This window comes from Magnolia sinica, chromosome 2 (assembly GCF_029962835.1).
Source record: "Magnolia sinica isolate HGM2019 chromosome 2, MsV1, whole genome shotgun sequence".
NCBI classification, from domain to species: domain Eukaryota; kingdom Viridiplantae; phylum Streptophyta; class Magnoliopsida; order Magnoliales; family Magnoliaceae; genus Magnolia; species Magnolia sinica.
Genome location: NC_080574.1, coordinates 105,105,070 through 105,126,542, shown reverse-complemented (window position 1 = coordinate 105,126,542; position 21,473 = coordinate 105,105,070). Strand labels below are relative to the sequence as shown.

The window sequence follows — 21,473 nt, the reverse complement described above, 5'->3', positions numbered from 1 at the left end:
AATCAAAGACTACAAGTAGATGTAATTCAGAAAAAATATCAATAGGTGATATAGTCTCAACACATTCTGAAGTTTTAGGATCCGGTTCAATTTTCAGCTCCTCCTCCTTTAATAGTAAACATTCAGCATCTGTAGAAGGAGGGGCTTCAGAATAAGGGTTCTCTCGGTCAGTAACAACTACCGAGGTATTGTCTTATAAGGCATCCACTATTTCTGTTATCATATTATTATTTGGATCTTTAAAGTGTGCCAAGAAATCTTCCAGAGAGCTGGGAGATTTAGTTGAGAGAGACTCATTCTCCACATCGAGATTTATGATGATATGCCCAATAACTCCATCATCTTTGAAAGTAAATGAAAACATATTCTCTTGCTCTTCATCTTGGTGAGAATAAATTGTCGCCAGATGTATCTTGCCTTGCCCTGCATAGATAGATTTAGGATAAGCATGCGAAGAATTGATGTGAAGACTTTGCTCATTGATACCACTCAATAAAGGCATTGTATCATCAAGGGTTGGCAACTCAAATAGTAGCCTCCACTGGATACCAGAGTCCTATCGAGCAACTCGTCCATCTCCTTAACCATATTATAATTTAACTCAGCGAAGTGGTCTCAATATGCATCACAAGAGTTAGAAGGGTCGGTTGAAAGGAGCTCATCCTTCACATTTAAATCAAACATGTCAGATGAGTGGAGTAGATTATTATGATAAACAACTTCATGTACCTCTTAATCATTGACCTGGACCAAACTTGAGGTTGATTCCAGTGAAATTTGGGTTATAAACTCATGACTGTCATCCCAATCCTCATCATTTTCCAATTTAGTGCAGTACATAAGTGGGATGAGATCACTTTCCTCACACTAATTTTCTAGGTTGAGTTGAGGCTTGAATAAACTAGCCTCTTCCCCCTCGTTGAAGTCAAGTGTGTCATGAGACTAGAGTATATCACTATCATTATATTTGAAAGACACCCATGTCTTTTGATCATTTCTTTAGACAGTCATCGAAATCGATTCTTCGGGAAATTGAACTATATGCTCATTAACACAATCTAACTCTTCATTCTCAATTTTAGTACCATCTGCAAGCGAGCTAGGATCACTTTCCTTGCATTGTATTTTTGGATTGGGTTGAGGCTGGGATAAACTAGCCTCTTCCCTCTTATTGAGGTGTGACATCATGGACTTACCGCATATTTCCACATTACTCTGATATTATACACTTGGCACTCGCCTTACACACACTTTCACCACCCTCTAAGCTTTCTATAAGCTTATGCACGATAGATGCGTGCAGGTGGCGTTAGGTTGCAGCAGCGTTGAGCTTGGAGCGTGCAGCCGAGCTTCTGGAGTTTCTTTTACTATATTGTATTTCCCTTTCATACGCATTGTACTTAAAGTCTTTGATTTAGTGGACATGTGGTGATATTGTTTTGTGACTTGGTTATGCTTGTAGTTATGCTCCATTACAAAAAAAATTCATACTGAAAATCCTCCTTGTAGGATTCCAGGATCGGAATCTGGTGGGCGCCGGGAGCCGAGAATGGGGTGCTACGGAGGCTGTCGGCACCGGATTCGGCGATCGGGAATTTTGTGAGCCCGTTTTCCGAGTTTGGGGCGTGACATTCGCCTTGTGTTATTGGAAACTATCATACCTCGATCCTACACAAGAACCTACTGAAGTACACTCCTGTTGGTGGCTCCCTCAAGAAACTATAATTGGTTTTCTATAGGCTAACCAACAACCATAGTCCTAATCCAAGGACCTACGTTGACTCCTGCCAGAGGCTCCCATGAAGAATAACACATACCCACCCATGTCTGGCAGCCTACACAATAACTTTGATTTAGGCCCTACACAAGAGCCAAGGTCCTACACAAGAACCTAGTTGAGTTTGACAATTTAATCTCTTTTTTCAGACTCTTTATTGTAAGCCCGAGCGATCCTTTTCTAATAGCACTAGGAATGACTTAGTGCACACATGCATTTTTCGTCTACAAGATGCAATTAATCAAAACTATCTTTGAGTCATTCCCCTTCCTCGACCTCACCTTCAAGTAATACTCGAGGAGACGATATTTCTACTTTAACTGGCATAACTACTTCCATTCCATATATAAGCTCGAAGGGAGTTGTGCTTATAGCAGATCATATAGACAGCCCAGAGTGCGCACATAAGCATCTTGGACTTCTCCTTGTATGTTTTGACCAACTTCTCTAGTATCTTGATAAGCATCTTATTGGTAGCTTCCAATCCTCTGTTCATGTGGGGCGCTAGGAGGTTGATTGTCGATGTTGAATCTTGAATTTTTGGAGGAAGTCTTCCATCTTCTTGTTGATGAATGCTGACCCATTATCGGTGATGATGGTCTGTTGAATTCCTTATAGGCAAATGATATTATTTTTCATAAACTTGATTACTTGAGATGATGTTGTTTTGGTATAAGATGCTGCCTCTACTGTTCACAACCCCAAGTATAGGGTCGCGATGTAGTAATAATCTCGGTAAGACCGGGGTCGAATCCACAGGGACTGATCTTGTGCGTTTCTGAAATTAACTAGAAGTAGAACTATAAGAAGATGTAAAACTAATTCTGAAGTGATTGAGAGAGTAATTGTGAATTAAGTAATTAAAACTAAGAATTTAAAGGTGGGAACTAGGGTGCCAAGGATCCACCTGTAGTAATCAGGGAGCCCTCTTGCTTGATTCAAGTAACATAATTAGAATTGGAATCTTATCCTATCCAATTGAAAAATATATCAATAAAATCAAATCTGAACTTCCATTGACTTAATTCTCAACGAAGGAGAACTATGATAATTGGCAGGGATTCCATCACCAAACCATGCCCAGAAGACAATGGCAAACAACAGGATTTACCAATCCATAATATCAAAGCAATAGAATTGTGAAGATTAGGAAGGATTCCATCACCCTACCATGCCCAAGGGATGATGGTGAACAATAGGACTTACTAATTTCACAATCTCAAATTATGAAAGAAGATACTCAAAGCTATTGCAGATCTATTGTAATTTGAGTCATAATAAACCATTAAAAACTGAAAGTATTCCTTAAATATCAAATTAGAATCCATGGAGTTCCACATAAACATGAATTAAAGCAATACAAACATCTCATCATGCTATAAGCTTTACCTCTTAGCCTTATCTAAGAGGTTTAGCCAACCATAGACATGATTGGATCAAAGTCTCTTAAGAAAAACATGAAAACAACTACGGAATAAGAAGAAAAACTCTTGGCGACGACTTATCCACCCTTTTTCTCCACTCCTTAAACCCTATAAGATGCCTAGGAACATCCTAAGGAGTCCTATTTATAGTTGTGGAACTCCAACTTTCACACCTAGTTGAAAAACTTTAGAAACTGCCTTAAATTTACGTAGTTTTCTAAAATAGACTTCACTCTGCGCAATTTCAAAAAATGACCCAGAGTTTCAGAATATGCTTTTTTAAGATGATTTCAGGATTCTTTTTTTTTGTTAGCTTGTTAGTACACCCACTGTCAAATCACACTTCACTGTTAGCCACCCCCACTAGGGAATCGATTTCAAGATTTCTTTTTTTATTTCAAATCTTTGATTCTCTTCATTCCTCACTTGGTTTTCTTAGATCTTTGGCATGTGAATTCGTCAATCTTAGTCTCCTAAGATCTATCCCTTGCCTTAGTGATTCTTGAGCATCAAATCCATGCTTTTAGCACCCTTTTCAATCCAAGCTCTTAAATTCAGCTTGCAACACAAACATGAGTAAAATAGAACATTAAGCATTATCATGTTCATAAAACCAAGATATAAATGGGGGATAATATGCAATATTTGACCCTCAACACAATCCCCAACCAGCATTTTGTTGTTCCCGAGCAAAGTATGTGAAAAATATTTCGAGAACCACATGGTAATTTCTATAAGCTCAAGTGGGAAAAAAAATTCAAATAATAAAATTCTAAAATACATCAATGTTGTGCATTACCTTCTCCTAAACTCTAGCACTTGGTTAGTTTTATAATCAAGTTCAAAGCATTAATCCTCCAATTATAACAATTTTAAACATTGAGTTCCATGGGTGTATAATGAAGTCTAGACTTATCACAATCAAAGGTTCAATTTGTCACTTTCATGATAACATTGATAATTAAAAGAGCATTCAGGACAACCGAAACTTGCCTTACAGTTCATCTTTTAGTTCCTCTTTTATTCCTCCAGCTTTTGATTTTTCCATCGATGGCTTTCATGCTATGTCAACCTTTTTAAAGATCTTTAATAGATAGCCCTTTTCGACGATAACTGTTTTTTTAACTAGGTATTTTCTTTTTCTTTCTTTTCAATTCTTCCCATTGAACATGATAGACAAATTCCCCAAGTTGGTTCTTTCCATGCGTAATAATCATCAAGTTAACAATTCAATATCAAATTGACACTTTACTGTGTAAACTAGATGTGACATGTGAGATCATGACTCAATCAATGTTTAAAACTTCTAATAGAGGATTAATGACTTAATTTTGAGATCTTCCAAGTGACTAAACTCTAAAAGACATAAGGCATCAACATCAAGCATCTTGTAATTCTAATTTTTCAAAATTTTTCCAATTTTCCACAATTTTTTGCTCAAAGATTAAGAAAATGCTGATTAGCTTGTCTAATCCATACCCCCAACCTAAAATCTACATTATCCTTAATGTAAAAGAAATAAGCATGTAATACAAAAGAGGCAATGAAAACAAAAGGGAAGTAATGGAAAGATAATACCTGAAGAAGGAATTTTTGAAGCTTTTCCAATGATCTTAGTGTGAAGATGAGTTAGTACAAAAGACTCAATAGACAATAAGCAAACTATCCTAAACAGTGGAAAGAAAACTATCCTAAATTAGCGGAAAAAAACCTATCCTAACCCTAAATTCTTTGAAAGCAGTAAACCTAACTAGGAAAATAGAGGAAAGCTACTCAGTCATGCCACAAGGTTCCTCCTCCAGCCAATATCTTGATAAATCTCTCAGTAAGTATCTCAATAAGATCATCCAAAAGCTCTTTTCGTAATAGGCTTAGATGTCCTGGAGCATGAATTTTCAAAGAAATTTATAGACCTTAGCATAAAGTTTTCTTTTAATCTCCTGAGGTCTCTAAAGTATATATGATTCACCTATGACAGAAAAAGTTTCAATGTTAGAACACCATGATGAATCAAAGACTACAAGTAGATGTAATTCAGAAAAAATATCAATAGGTGATATAGTCTCAACACATTCTGAAGTTTTAGGATCCGGTTCAATTTTCAGCTCCTCCTCCTTTAATAGTAAACATTCAGCATCTGTAGAAGGAGGGGCTTCAGAATAAGGGTTCTCTCGGTCAGTAACAACTACCGAGGTATTGTCTTATAAGGCATCCACTATTTCTGTTATCATATTATTATTTGGATCTTTAAAGTGTGCCAAGCAATCTTCCAGAGAGCTGGGAGATTTAGTTGAGAGAGACTCATTCTCCACATCGAGATTTATGATGATATGCCCAATAACTCCATCGTCTTTGAAAGTAAATGAAAACATATTCTCTTGCTCTTCATCTTGGTGAGAATAAATCGTCGCCGGATGTATCTTGCCTTGCCCTGCATAGATAGATTTAGGATAAGCATGTGAAGAATTGATGTGAAGACTCTGCTCATTGATACCACTCAGTAAAGGCATTGTATCATCAAGGGTTGGCAACTCAAATAGTAGCCTCCACTGGATACCAGAGTCCTATCGAGCAACTCGTCCATCTCCTTAACCATATTATAATTTAACTCAGCGAAGTGGTCTCAATATGCATCACAAGAGTTAGAAGGGTCGGTTGAAAGGAGCTCATCCTTCACATTTAAATCAAACATGTCAGATGAGTGGAGTAGATTATTATGATAAACAACTTCATGTACCTCTTAATCATTGACCTGGACCAAACTTGAGGTTGATTCCAGTGAAATTTGGGTTATAAACTCATGACTGTCATCCCAATCCTCATCATTTTCCAATTTAGTGCAGTACACAAGTGGGATGAGATCACTTTCCTCACACTAATTTTCTAGGTTGAGTTGAGGCTTGAATAAACTAGCCTCTTCCCCCTCGTTGAAGTCAAGTGTGTCATGAGACTAGAGTATGTCACTATCATTATATTTGAAAGACACCCACGTCTCTTGATCATTTCTTTAGATAGTCATCGAAATCGATTCTTCGGGAAATTGAACTATATGCTCATTAACACAATCCAACTCTTCATTCTCAATTTTAGTACCATCTGCAAGCGAGCTAGGATCACTTTCCTTACATTGTATTTTTGGATTGGGTTGAGGCTGGGATAAACTAGCCTCTTCCCTCTTATTGAGGTGTGACTGATGTTCTAAAATGGTTGATTTAATCAATTCGATACTCGTTCTCACTCCAATACGGGTCATATGGAGTGTAATTATTCTCCTACCTATAATCATCGAAGTACTTCTTAATCGGTGGAGCATTATGTTCCGTTTGGTTCTCAATGATGTTTCAAGAAAAGTTTTGAGACATAGGTTGTATTCTAAAATAATTATCTGATAGCCCTTCACAATTTCTCACAATCTCTAAAACTAGCTCAGCATATTGATGTTCCCACTCTTGCATATACATGGTGAAACCCTAATCCTGAACCTAATCCTAACATAAAATAAAAGAAAGGAAAAAAAAATCCTACAGCAATATGGAAAGTAAGTAGAGGAGAAGTTAGAAAGATTTTACCGGTTTGGAGAGTTTTATGTTAGGATCATACAAAATAGAAAACAATGTTAGTCCCTAAAAAAAAATTCAAAAAAATCCTAACTTAAAAACAAAACAAAAAAATTAGTCCTAAAAACAAATTAAGAAAGTTTCTAAATCTAGAAATAGGAAGTTGGTTTCAAAAAAAATTAAGAAAGTTTCTAAATCTAAAAATAAAAAGAAAGAGAATTAGAAAGAAGTTACCAAATTAGAAGTTTCTATTTTGGAATCATGTAAAAGAAAAAAGAAAGTGAATTAGTTTCTAAAAAAAGAACTAAGAATACAACCCAGTTTCTAAAAAAAAAAAAAAAGGAAAGTTTTTAAAAATAGAAAGTAAGTTTTTAAAAACAGAAAAAGAAAGAAAATTAGTTTCTAAAAACAGATTAGAAAAGTTTCTAAAAAATAAAAATTAGTTTCTATAAACAAATTAAGAAAGTTTCTATCCTAGAATTAGAAAGTAAATTAATTTATATATATAAAAAAGGAATGTTTCTAAACCTAGAAATAGAAAGCAAGTTAGTTTCTAAAATAATTCTGGAAAAATCCTAACCTAAAAATAGAAAGTAAAAAAATCTTAATCTTAACCTAATTCTAAAACTAATAAAATTCAAAAAACACAACCGTCGATCCCCGGCAACGGCGCTAAAAACTTGTTCACAACCCCAAGTGTAGGGTCGTGATGTAGTAATAATCTCGATAAGACCGAGGTCGAATCCACAGGGACCGATCTTGTGCATTTATGAAATTAATTAGAAGTAGAACTAGAAAAAGATGTAAAACAAATTCTGAAGTGATTGAGAAAGTAATTGTGAATTAAGTAATTAAAACTAAGAATTTAAAGGTGGGAGTTAGGGTGCCAAAGATCCACTTGTAGTGATCAAGGAGTCTTCTTGCTTGATCCAAGTAACACAATTAGAATTGGAGTCCTATCCTATCCAATTGAAAAATATATCAATAAAACCAAATCTGAACTTCTATTGACCTATTCTTAATGAAGGAGAACTATGATGATTGGCAGGGATTCCATCACCAAACCATACCCAGGAGACAATGGCAAATAACAGGATTTACCAATTCATAATCTCAAAGTAAGAGAATTGTGAAGATTAGAAAGGATTCCATCATCATACTATGCCCAAGGGATGATGGTGAATAACAGGACTTACTAATTTCATAATCTCAAATCAAGAAAAGAAGATACTCAAAGCTATTGCAGATCGACTATAATTTGAGTCACAATAAACCATTAAAAACTGAAAGTATTCCTTAAATATCAAATTAGAATCCATGGAGTTCCACATAAACATGAATCAAAATAATAAAAATATCACATCATGCTACAAGTTTCACCTCTTATCCCTAGCTAAGAGGTTTAGCCAACCATAAACATAATTGGACCAAAGTCTCTTTAAAAAAAATATGAAAACAACTAAGGAAGAAGAAGAAAAACTCTTGGCGACGACTTCTCCACCATTTTGCTCTACTCCTTAAACCCTATAAGATACCAACAAACATCTTAGGGAGTCTTATTAATAGTCATGGAACTCCAACTTTCGCACTTAGTTGGAAAACTCTAGAAACCACCTCAAATTTACGCAGTTTGATAAAATAGACTTCATTCTGCATAGTTTCTCAAAATAGACTTCATTCTATGTAATTTTACAAAATAACCTGGAGTTTCAAAATATGCTTTTTTAGGATGATTTCAGGATTCCTTTTCTTCACTTCAAATATTTAATTCTCTTCATTCCTTACTTGGTTTTCTTGGATCTTTGACATGTGAATTCTTTAATCTTAGTCTCCTAATATCCATCCCTTCCCTTGGTAATTCTTAAGCATCAAATCCATGCTTTTATTACCATTTTCAATCCAAGCTCTTAAATTCACCTTGCAACACAAACATGAGTAAAATAGAACATTAAGCATTATCATTTTCATAAAACCAAGATATAAATGGGGGATACTATGCAATATTTAACCGTCAACATCTACCCACTCTGTGAAGTAGTCAACTGCCACAAGTATATATTCATGACCATTTGAAGCTTTCAAGTTAACCTTTTCGATGATGTCGAGACCCCGCATAGAGAATGGCTAGGCTGTAGTTAGATTGTATAGTTTTAAAGCTAGGGCATGGACTTGATTCGCATGCTCCTGACACTTAAAACACTTCCTGACATTGTGACAGCAATTTGTCTTCATCGTTAACCAATAATAACCGAGTCATAGAATCTTCTTTGCCATCATGTACCTATTTATGTGCAGACTGCATATTCCATCGTGGATCTCTTCCATAATCTTCCCAAATTCATATTTGTTGACGTAACGAAGGAGGACTTGGTTAAAGGATTGTTTGTAGAGAATTTCACCATTGATCATGAATTGACCCGCTAAACATTGGATGGTTCAACAATCTGTTGATGTAGCTTCTTCCATGTATTTTAGATTTTCTAGATATTGTTTAATGTTAAAAGACTAGGGTTTGCTAGTAGGGGCGGCTTTGACCTCTTCTATCTGCAGGCAGAAGACAAGTTCATTGTATCTTAACTGTGAGCTCCCATTTTGAAGCTCCCTTAAGAATTTTCAGCATCAATGTTAAGGTGGCGAAAGTGTCTGCGAACTGATTCTTAGCTCATGGCATGTATGAGAAGGTGATTTCTTGAAATTCTTCAATCAGATTTTCAAGGTATACATGATATGGTATAAGTTTCTCATCTTTAGTCTTCCAGATGTCATTAGTCTGATTGATGATAAGATGCGAGTCTCCAAATGCCCGTAGCTTCTTTATTCCCAAGATTATGGCTTCTTTTATATCGATAATGCATGCTTTATACTCCGCCATATTGTTGGTGCATTCGAATGTGATTCACCTTGAGATAGGTATAGGGACATCATTAGGAGAGTAAAGGATAGCTCCAATTCCACTTCCCTTAGAATTCGCCATGCCATCAAAGAATATCATCCACTCATCTACCTTCTTTTCTTCTTCTTCCTCAATGAGTAGTAGATCTTTATTGGGGAAGAAGTTCTTCAGTGGTTGGCAGTCGAGGAGAGAGTGGGTAGTAAGATGATTGGCCAGTGCTTTCCCCTTGATCGCTTTCTCAGTTACGTATGTGATGTTGAATTCGGAAAGCAACAACTGCCATTTTATTATTCTATCAATCAGCATCGGTTTCTCGCACATGTACTTAACCGAGTCCATGTGAGTGGGGAGAAGGATAAGGAATGCAATCATGTATTATTAGAGTCATTGAGTGGCCCAGACTAGGGTGAGGCAAGTCTTCTCGATTACCGAATACCTGGACTCATAATTAGTAAACTTGCAACTCATATAGCATATTTCTTACTCCTTTTTCCTGTTCTCATCTTCTTGGCTGAGGACGTAACCAATGGCATCCACCGCTACTGAGATATATAACAGCAAAGGTCGTTTAGGAGTTGTCGGCACTAGAATTGGTGAATTCATGAGATACGTCCTGATTCAATCGAAGGCATCTTAACAATCATCGTTCCACTTTTTTAGAAAATTCTTCCGAAGAAGCTTGAAGGCTCATAAATAGGAGTGAGCTGCACGATGAAGCAACTGATGTACTGGATCCTATTAGGGAAGCCTCGAATTTCCTTTTCAGCAATTATAGGTGGCATTTCAATGATGGCTCTTGTGTTCATTTCATCGACTTGGATGCCATCCTCACTTACCATGAAGCCGAGAATTTTACTTTTGGTTGCACTAAAGATGTATTTTTGTGGGTTAAGGTAGAGCTTGTACTTCTCTAACCTGTTAAAGAGCTTCTTCATGTCATCAAAATGTCCTTCTATTGTGTGAGATTTGACTATCATGTCATCTACATAGACTTGCATCTCCTTATTTATCATGTCATGAAACAACACCATTAACACTTGCTAATATGTGGCTCATGCGTTCTTTAGACCGAACGACATAACCCTGTAGCAAAATGTTCCCCATGACGTGATAAACAAAGTCTTCTCATAGTCTTATATAAACATCTTGATATGATTGTAACCGAAGAATTCATCCATGAACGAGAAGATCTTGTGTCCTTCAATGTTGTCAACAAGATTGTCGATATGTGGTAGGGGGAATCATCTTTAGGACTAGCTTTGTTGAGGTCCCAAAAGTCGATGCACACCCAGACTTTCCATCCTTCTTTAGTACTAGCACGATATTAGCGAGCCGTTCAGGATATTTGGAGACTACCAAGAATCTTACATCATATTGTTTGTTGACTTCTTCTCGAACTTTTAAGGCCCATTATGGCTTCGTTCTTCTTAGCTTTTGCTTCACTGGCGTCATATCTGGATTTGTTGGCAGTCAGTGTACAACAAGCTCTTTGTTGAGCCAAGGCATATTTTCGTATGAGAATGTGAAGTTGGATAATCTCGGAGTTAGGAACTTTATCATTCTCTACTTAAATTCTAGCGGCAAAGATTTCCCAGTGCGTACTTCCTGAGGGACTTCAAGGGTTCCTAAGTTTACTTCCTCGAAGTCATCAACTATGACATTAGCATTGGTTCCGAACCTTTTGAGGAGATCTTCCAGTTTGGGAGTCGGGCAATCATCTTCCCCACCATGCGCTTCGTCCAAACCCACGGGTTTGAAGTCTAATTCGATGTTAAAATCATAGGAATTGACCTCGAACTCATGCGGCACTCCAGACGAAGTTGGCACATTATTAAATGTAAGAATTGAAAAGCTTTTTCTTTTTAAGAATTTTAAATTATTGAAATATTAAGCGATTTTGGAATTTGAAGATTTTTTATTCTTGGGTTCCAAGAGACCTTGAGCAGGCCGGCATTACGAACCATGATTGATCCTAACCTAACTCAGGGTCCCAATTGTTATTTAAATTGACATTTTTTTAATCAATTCCCTTGGATGGCTCGTCAGTCAATTCGATGGTTAGGGGATAGCTGACCAATTAAGACCCCGCGCTCCCTCCCTTGAAGAGGCAGGGGTCGATGTATTGGGTGGATAATCATGGTCTGGTCTGATGACCATGATTTTTGTCGAATCGAGTTGAGGATCTAATCTATACTCAGTTCCTCGTGGATCACTTACCACACATTGGAGCTCTTCTGGATTTAATATCTGGTACTGCTTTGGGATTTGAACATTGGAGCATTCCAGAGCTGGTCAGTTCCCCTTCTGGGTCTAATGGATGGGCTTCTTTTGTCCCTAATGGCTATGGCTAGATAATGGGGACTTTCACCCTTGGTTTTCAGTTGATGATGCTAGCATAGATGACAGTGCAAGTGTTGCGGGCAAGGCTTGCCTATGATTGACTGGAGTGGGTAGGCAGTGCCCCTGGCTAATTAAAGTGGGCAGGTATGTGATTGATAGATTGATGCTAAGCGGAGTAGGTTGTGCCCCTAGCTGGATGATGTTGTGGTGGGCAGGATGTGCCCTTAGTTGGCTAATGTTAAAATGGGAAAGTTGTGCCCCTAGTCGAGTAATAGAGAAATGGGCACATTGTGCCCTTGGTTGATTGGTGATGCAATGAGGATGGGTATTAAAGTATCTCGATAGTCCTAAAGATGTTGCACCTAGTCCTCCCCCTAGTCTGACTCCTCTTCCTCTTCATACACAAGCCGCTCCTCCCCAACTAGACCACGCATCTTTTCCCATTTGATTGGAGGCCACAGGGCCCAATATAAGAATAAGGGGAGATCATTCCCTAAGGCAACTGATTGGGCTGGTCTTGTGTCCTTGCAAGGTGTCCCCACCTTTACAAAATGGATTGGGGTGCACCTGAATTTCATCCTCCTTCGTTCTTTGAAAGATGGTTGATATCCTAGCCCCCACCTTCTTTTGTTGGTCAAGGACTTTATCACTGTAGTTCTAGAGTGATTTTTAGTGTGATACTTGACACATGGCTATTCTACTGGTGGGAAGATGTATTCGGCACTCATTGGATTTGGATTGGCAATCGCGTTCACAGCCTCGAACTCAAAATAGTTGTATGAAATGTCTTCTTCAAAGTGTTAGATATCGATGACTTGGATGTCTAGCTCAAGAGCGGTGGCATCAAAAGGGATGATAAATCCCCATTCTGTAAGGATAGAGATAACCTGGTTCTCATAGATATATTTGACCCTTTGATGAAGGGTGGAAGGGAGAGCTCCAACCTTGTGAAGCTAAGGTCTTCCAAGCAGCATGTTGAAGGAAGCATATATATATCCAAGACTTAAAATGTAATGGTTAAGATATTTAGACCAATTTGCACCTCAATGTCTATTTCCCCCTCCACTGATCTATGGGAATTGTTGAATGCCCTTATGTTTACAACCCCAAGTGTAGGGTCGCAATATAGTAATAACTCATGAGAACAAGGTCGAATCCATAGGGACTAAAGTTGTACGTATTCTGAAAAGAACTAGAACTAGAACTAGAAAAAGATCTAAATCTGAATTCTAGAATAAAGTGAGTAATTGTGAATAATATTTAAACTATCAATTAAAGGTGAGAATTAGGGTGTCAAGGATCCACATGTAGCTATTAAGATGCTACCTTGCTTGATTCAATAAACACAATTGGAATTGGAGTCCTATCCCATCCAATTAGAAGATGAAGCAATTTAAATCAACTCTAGACTTTTTATTGACCTAATTCTCAATGATGGAGAATTGTGAAGATCACTACGCTAAAATTGCAAATTTGCGATGTATTTTTGCGACGGACGAAGATCGCTTGGTTTAACAACGGATTTAATCTGTCGCTAACGGAAAAGGTCTGTCACTATGCCTGTCTTTTCTCGAAAATCCGTAGTCCGAACGTCGTGGACTTTCGTGACGGACCAAAATACGTCTCTAAAATCTGATTTACGACGTATTTATGACGGAATGTGGTCCGTCATAAGTTGGCGACGGACTAAATCCGTCGCCAATTTTGATTTTGCGTCAGTACATTTAGTCGCGAATTCCCGCCCGAAATACCAAATGGCGACACTTTTCAGTTGCTTTTGTGACAGATCATGGTCCGTCGTAAAAGGACTTTTGCCTAGAACATTTATTTTTTTTCATTTTTTTTTAAAATATGGTGGAAAATCATGTTTTTTTCTAGTCTAAGAATTGTTTTTTAATACAAATTCAGTGGTTTAATTGTACATATTTGTATCTACTATTATTTTTTAACAATTGATTGAATTCAAAAAATAATAATAATAATAATAATAATATTTGTTTTTATATCAAATGAGTGGAAATTATTACTTTTTTAAAATTTACAACTAATATTTAAATGGTTTGTAATATGACATGAAAAAAACATTGAGAAGTTAATAAAATTTAACAATGGTTAAGAAAAAAAATGAGATTTTGAAAAAATAAAAATTGTGATTTAATAAAAATCTATTTTGTGGGAAAAAAATAATATTGAATAAAGTTGATAATTTTGAAAAACATAATTTTTTTTTGAGAAAAAAAATAATATCCAAAAAAAGAAAATTAAAAAGATTTTAAAAAATGTGAAAATTTTGACGATGTTGAAAAAGAAAAATATTTTGAAAAAGAAAATGAGAGTTTGTGTTTTAAAAAATAAAATAAAATTGAGAAATTCGAAAAAAAATTGACAAGTTCGAAAAAAATGCTTTAAAAAAATGGAGAAGTTGGAAAGAATTAAAATTTTTAAAATTAAACAATATTAAAGAATCGATTACTTTAACAAAAAACAAACATTTTGAAACGAAAAATAAAGAAGTTGAAAAAATTCATAATTTTAAAAATAATTGAAAATGTTAAAAATTTGAAATTAAAAGAAAAAGTTATTTATAAAAACATTGAGATTTAAATATATATATATATATATATATATATATATATATATATATATATATATATATATATATATATATATATATATATCATTTTAAAAAAGAAAATTGAAAAGTTGAAAACAAAATGATGCTTTTGAAGAAAAAAATTGGCATTTTGGAATTTTTAGGAAAAAAAAATTAAAATTTGAGAAAATTTTTGAGATTTTGAAAATAAAAATTCAGAATTTGTATTAAAAAAAATTAAAAAAATATTTTATAATAAAAATGATATTTTGTTAAAAGTTTTCAAAGAAAAATTAAGCGTAAAAAATTTACATATTGAAAAAAATGTTATTTTTAAATGGAAATTGAAATTTATCTGTGAGAAAGAAAAGGTAGCCTCATCGGGGCTGAGTAACTAGTCAAATTGAGGATATTGATCAGTAAAATAGATTGAATGGACCAAACATATAAAATAGGTCAAATATTCTGATCAAAATTGTGACCCAACTTATTGACCTCTCGAGAACCTAAAAATTAATGTTAGTAAGTTTTGTGGGCCCCATCTTGATGTGTGTCGAACATCAACACCGTGCATTTGATGTGTCCCCTTTAGGTTATGAGATATCTCAAAAATCATCCGTATAAAAAACTCAGGTGGGCCATACCATCTAAAACCATGTGAAGACATCCAAAAAAATATAAAAGCACTTGGTGGGCCCCACATGGTTTTGGATGTGGCTGACACTTGGTCTGACCCCTCATCCAAGTAGGACACACATAATGAGTGGGTTGGATATGTGAATCACATTTAGGCAAGCCCAATATATGATTATGAATGTTTTAAGGATACCCTTCTCCACTCCATTTAGGTGAGTTACTAATTACCCTTAGCATACTAAGTAAACTCTGTGGGGTCCACCATTCTTTATTTATTTTATCCACTCCGTTCATCCATGTTAACAGATAATTTGAGGTCTAAAGAACAAAAAAGAAGCATATCCAAAGCTCAAGTGGACCACACCACAGGAAATAGTGTGATTGAACCTCTACCATTGAAAAATTCTTGGAGGCAATAGAAGTTTTGGATCAAGCTTATGCTTGTGTTTTCTCTTCATTCATATCTTTTTGATATTATGAACAGGTTGGATGACAAATAAACATTACTATGGGCCCAAGGAAGGTATCAACGGTGGAAATCATTATTTCACATTGTTTCGTGTGGCATGGTTGACTTAAATTTTGGATTTACCGAAAATTTGGGATCAACCCACACTGTTCATCCATTTTTCAAGATCATTTTAGAGAATTATCCAAAAAATGAATTATATCCAAAGATTAAATGGACCACCCCACAAATAAGGGGAACGGATTGGCTACTTCCCCCGACACCAGCCAATGGCTGGTGGTTGGTGCTCTGTGGGCCCCACCATGATGTATGTGTTTAATCCATGCCGTCCATCTATTTTTAAAGATCATCTCATGGCATGAGACCAAAAAATGAGGTATATCCCAATCTGAAATGGACCACATTACAGGAAACAGTGTTGAATGAGAGTCAACCATTAAAAACATTTTGGGGGCCATAAAAGTTTTGGATCGAGATGATTTTTGTTTTTCCCCTTCAGCTAGGCCTGTATGACCTAATAAACAGATTGGATGTCAAATAAACAGTACAGTGGGCCTTAGGAGGATTTTAATGATGGATATCCAATCACTATTGTTTTCCTGTGGTGTGGTCCACCTGAGATTTATATCAAGCTCATTTTTAGGGATCAACCCTAAAATGACATTAAGAAATGGATGGACGGTGGGGATAAAACATATACATTATGGTGGGCCCATAGAGCCTACCAAATCCAAAGCTCAACCGGATATTTTTTTTTTGTAACGTGACAATGTGCAAGTTTTGTATTTGATGTAAAATAGTGGTGACTCATTCATAACAATAGTGGCAATGAGACGGTGTTATCTAGACCATCTAAATAATGAGTCTAGTTGTAAATGGCTAATATTTATACTTTTTTCCTACATAAGACTATCTTAATCATCCGTAAATGGTCCATTATATGTATGACTTTTAATATAGTTTATTTTATAAATGATGGAAAACTCACAATTGTCGGATTTGATAGTTACATCTAATTTTAGAAGAGGATTTCCGAATCCTTTTTTCAAGTAGAGGAAGCCGCGTCTTCATTCAAACCAAAGTCGCTGGAGTTCCTCTTTCGACATTCATTTACGCTGCCAGGAATTTGCGATCGAGAGATTTTCAGGTACCTCGTTTCAATTTCCTCCTCTTTTTCTTTCTATGATTTATCATAATAGAAGAAAATCTCTGCATTTTGGTGTAAATTTCCTGGAGTAGCGATTTTTAGGGTTTCATATACGCCATTTGATTTTTCCACGGTTTTTGCATTTTCTTTCTTCTGAATTTTTTGGTTTTCTCAAGTTCTTTTTTCGTTTGAATGTCTCAAGGTCAAGCCCCTAGCAGCTTTGGCTATGATTGATGAGGGGGAGCTTGATTGGAAAATAGTTGCAATATCGTTGGATGATCCGAGAGCTTCGCTCGTGAACGATGTTGTCGATGTTGAGAAACATTTTCCGGTATGAAATACTATCATTATTTTCTCCTCTGATAGTAGGTATTTTATAGATGTTGGATTAGTTATAATGCTGTGTCCTTTCTGGATTTTGGAGACGATATTGGATTTGTAATCATTTCTAGATATCTGTGAGCATAGCCTACATGGGATGTCTGCCAAATGTGGACGGGAGCTTGTCTACCGACAGATGAGAAATGATTGAGATTGGACCCAGCGCTTTATCATCGCATTCTTATGGAGCAGATTTTGAGGATTGGGGTGTTTAGCCCATCTTATCATGTCAATTTTGTGGAATACATGGGCTCTGCTTCTGCGAAATGCAGATGTCCTCGTCTTATTTTATCCCATTCTCATACTGGGTACATCTAACGGGCAGGCTCTACAACTCTTCCAGATGTTCTTACGCAGTTGGTGGAACATGTCAGTCTGCTTCATATTATTTCATTAGTTAAGGAGCATGGTTCTGATTAGGTTAAGAGGCACATTGTTTTGAAAGTCATTGTTGTTTATGTGGAAACAAATCTGGAATTTGCAGACCAGATCTATCTCAGGTTTAAAACAATTAAGTTACGTGCATCATCATCATCTAATAAGCCTTTTCCCAACGCACATGTGTCCACATATTCAAGTTGCCAACACTTGCAGCAGCAAATGCACACTTTAAACAGCTTAGTATCTCAGCAATACCATAAGTAGGATGCAATTTAGTATGGAACACAGGAAAAGAAATGGAAATGTATGAAAGGGATGGATGCTTTAAGATTTTTACCACAAACAAAGGCATCTAGAGGAATCTCACCCCTAGATGATTGGAACATCTCGCTCCTGAGGGGCCGTTTGGATGCAAGCAAAGTTGTGTTGGCACAAGCTGCCTAGGACATGCTATCTTTTTACAGGCCATGCTGTCTTGGATGGTCAGATTGTCCTGCAATAAGCAATCTGATAGCAGTGAGACCACTCCGGGTCTCCTGTTGGATGGTCAGATGGTCCTGCATCATTAGTGCTTTTTAATTTTTGAGGACAGAGATTGAAGTGGCATAATCCATATATCATATTTGCAAATGTTTAATCATTGTGCGCTAATGCATAAGACTCCTTCACTTTGATTATATGGATAGATATTTTATTTCAATGAATGTTGACTTCATTTTCCTCTCATATGATTTTTTCAGCTTTCCTGCTATGTAGAAATTGTACTGATGCCACCATCATATGATGAAATGAGGATTCAGCTTTATATTATCATTTGTCATCTTGAGTGATGCACTAAATCAGTATTCACATCGAATGTATCATCTAATACACGCTAACATGTTTCATTTTGGAGTTTGCTGATACATGTCTGGAGACTGCTGCTTATTTCTTATGATGTGATTTGAACCATGAAAAACTTTGTTCAAAGTAGATGAGATACATTCAATGGTCATTTTCATTCACAACTTCGAATTATCCTTTGGCCCTTGGTTTTAGCTATTAGTTTGCTTTGATGTAGGGAACTCTCACTGCAATTTGGGACTAGTTTAGAGATTACAAGATTCCAAATGGAAAGCCTGCTAATAAATTTGGTCTTGGCAACAAGGCGGCCAACAAGGTATATCTACTTTTGGTTCTATTGTAGCTTTCGACCTTTTCAATATTTGGGAAGTCATTGTTTGTCTGATTCACACTAAGGATGGCAATGGGCTAGGCCTGGGCTCAGAAAAATAAAAAATTTGAATAGGGATGGCCCGAAGGCCCAGCATGACCAGTTCAAGATCCAAGCATTGGCCCAACCCATTGCTAGGCCTAATTTGTACACATTTCACATCTTCCTCTCTAGCTGCAATGGAGTTTGCAACTCTCAAGCTGATTTGTTCATTGTCTAGTCTAGTATTATCTCAATGACTATCACTTGGAGACTACAAAGCTTAAGTTGTGTTGGGATTAGGCAAATGCTAATAATGCACCCTGTATGAATTCCCATTGTGACATATGGCAGACATGCAAGATCCAGACCGTGCATCAAATCAACCACCATACATAGTCAAGGCTGAAAAATAAGGCTGGTCAGATGATCCTAACTTCTTGAATTGAGCTGGACCCAAAAATCTGTGATGCTGATTTTGTTTTCCTGAAATCGAGCATGTAGGATCATCTAGCTAGTCTAATTTTTGTTTGATGGCTCATATGATGGGAGCCACTGCCCACCAGATGACTATTTCAGATCTTGTACACGTCTGCCATTGTCACGGTGTGAACTTGTCCACAAGAAGGCACGTGCAATTGGCCATTGCCAATAAAAGTTGTGTGAGGACTACTGGATCACTGATATTCATCATTATTTTTAGTTATCTCGATAATCTTGTTATAAATAGGATGATCAGCTGAAGAGGATTCGTAAAGTCGATCTCAAATAGCTGAGACAAGGCTACATGATACTGATGATAATGAAGTTGATGGTCCTAGTTTTTAAGGAGCACGATCTGGATTTTACACCTGATCTTTGAAATTTCAAGAATAAAATCATTTGATTTATAAAACCTATGCAAATATGAAATGTTGCCTGCTAGCAAGCATATACATGCGTGTGTGTGTGTGTTGTAAAAAAAAAAAAAGCATATAGGTGTATAGCAGTATAAGCTGACTTGCACATGAATTTATCATGGCACCCATGGGTTGGTATTTCATAGCTATCTCTATGTTAGTTGTGGCTTTTTATTTCCAGCCTCAAACTTTTTATTCGTTGATACCAGCATTAATGTTTTATCAACCTTCCTACTCTAAGGGTCTTCCCTTGATGTGCAAGACTATGCGCTGAAGGTCATTGCAGAGACGAATGAAGCTTGGGCTAAGCTGGTAAAGAGGTCAATTCCTTCTGGAGAGTTGTCACTGGTGTAGATGTGATTTGTAGAGTTTGAACTGTAAACTGTGCCCTTCACAACAGGCTGTAGATTTTCGGGAGGCATTGGTAATGTATCTATCGACCAATTGAGTTGATTGTTCCTTTTTTTTTTTTTTCTAGTTTCATGGTCGAATTTCAGTCGAAAGTTGCTCGAGCTATGAGGACCTATTTGCTTTGGCTATTAATTTAAAACTTTAGCATTGTGATATGATTGGATGGGTCATGTTATTGACATCTATGAAAGGATCTGCAGCAAATTAGCTCATCATTTCTTACGACTGTAGGAAAATGAGAAGATTTTAAGTACAACAAACTTTGCCAGGTGGCTATGCATTAGCCGATGCCCAGCAGGTTTGATGTCTATTTGGCAGCTGCTCATTGAGCATTTGCTGTTTTTTTTATATATATATATATATATATATATATATATATATATATATATATATATCATGGCTATAGATTATATTAAAATGCAAAGACAGGATGCCAAGAAACATCCATCGAAGGCATGGATAAGAGCCTCCATACAGAGAGAGGATCTTTGATATCTGGGAGAAATTCCACAATCCAAGTCCCAGCTCCAGGCAACTGGAAAAAGATTGCCCGATGCCCAAGTCTAAGGTGGTCAAAGCAGAGTAATCAACGGTGGGTTCCAGGCATTGATCTGATGGGCCCTACTGTCTGAGCTGATAACATTTGAATTTTCTAGCATTCCTGTTTTCAAGTGCTTGAAGTGGGACATTTCCAAGCACTTTACTAAAATTCATAAAATACATGGATAGTGTCAATTGTAATGAATAGTGTCAGATTTTTCTTCTATTTTCTTTTGAGCGTGGATGGTTGGAATACATGTAGAATCTTTAAATCTACACATGCATGCCTTAGTTCAATTTTTTGCATCTCATTTTCATTTTTTGTAACTTTCTATTTTCAAGTAATTTTTGGAATGAATGGTGTCAATTCATAAAATTCAGCAAAATTAGTTTTTTTTTTTTTTTTTCCTTCTTTTGAGTGTGGATGGTTTGCATTATTTTATTGTTAAATATAACCATTGAGGAAATTTCAGGCTTCATGTGGCTTCAAGATTAACACTCGATTCTTTACTGTCTATGCAGAAATTTATTATTGGGCTGAGTCAGGATTCAATAATCGTTTTGATGCAGCCCTTGATCCATTTGTGAGTCATTGCTCCCCTTACCAAGTGCTCTACTTCTTTAAAAAAAAAAAAAAACTCTTCAATTTTGGTAAGTGTAGTTGTGTAGATAATACTTTTTTGTGCCAAATAAACCAGTTTAATTTCTAAACTATTTCAGAATCCATAGTTTACTGTATAAAGAATTGGCTGGATATCTTTTATCTTTTGTAAATGTTGTTAATAGTTGGATGGATGATGAATGTATTTGCAAATGTAAATGAAAATAAAGTA

General features: G+C 36.2%; 1 long non-coding RNA gene across 1 annotated transcript; it reads left to right on the top strand.

Moving 5' to 3' along the window:
* Positions 1–17,030: 17,030 nt before the first annotated feature.
* Positions 17,031–20,312, top strand: LOC131237341 (uncharacterized). The gene is made up of 3 exons (XR_009167185.1): positions 17,031–17,167; positions 18,659–18,772; positions 19,966–20,312. It is a non-coding gene; the product is annotated as an uncharacterized LOC131237341 (long non-coding RNA).
* Positions 20,313–21,473: the final 1,161 nt, after the last annotated feature.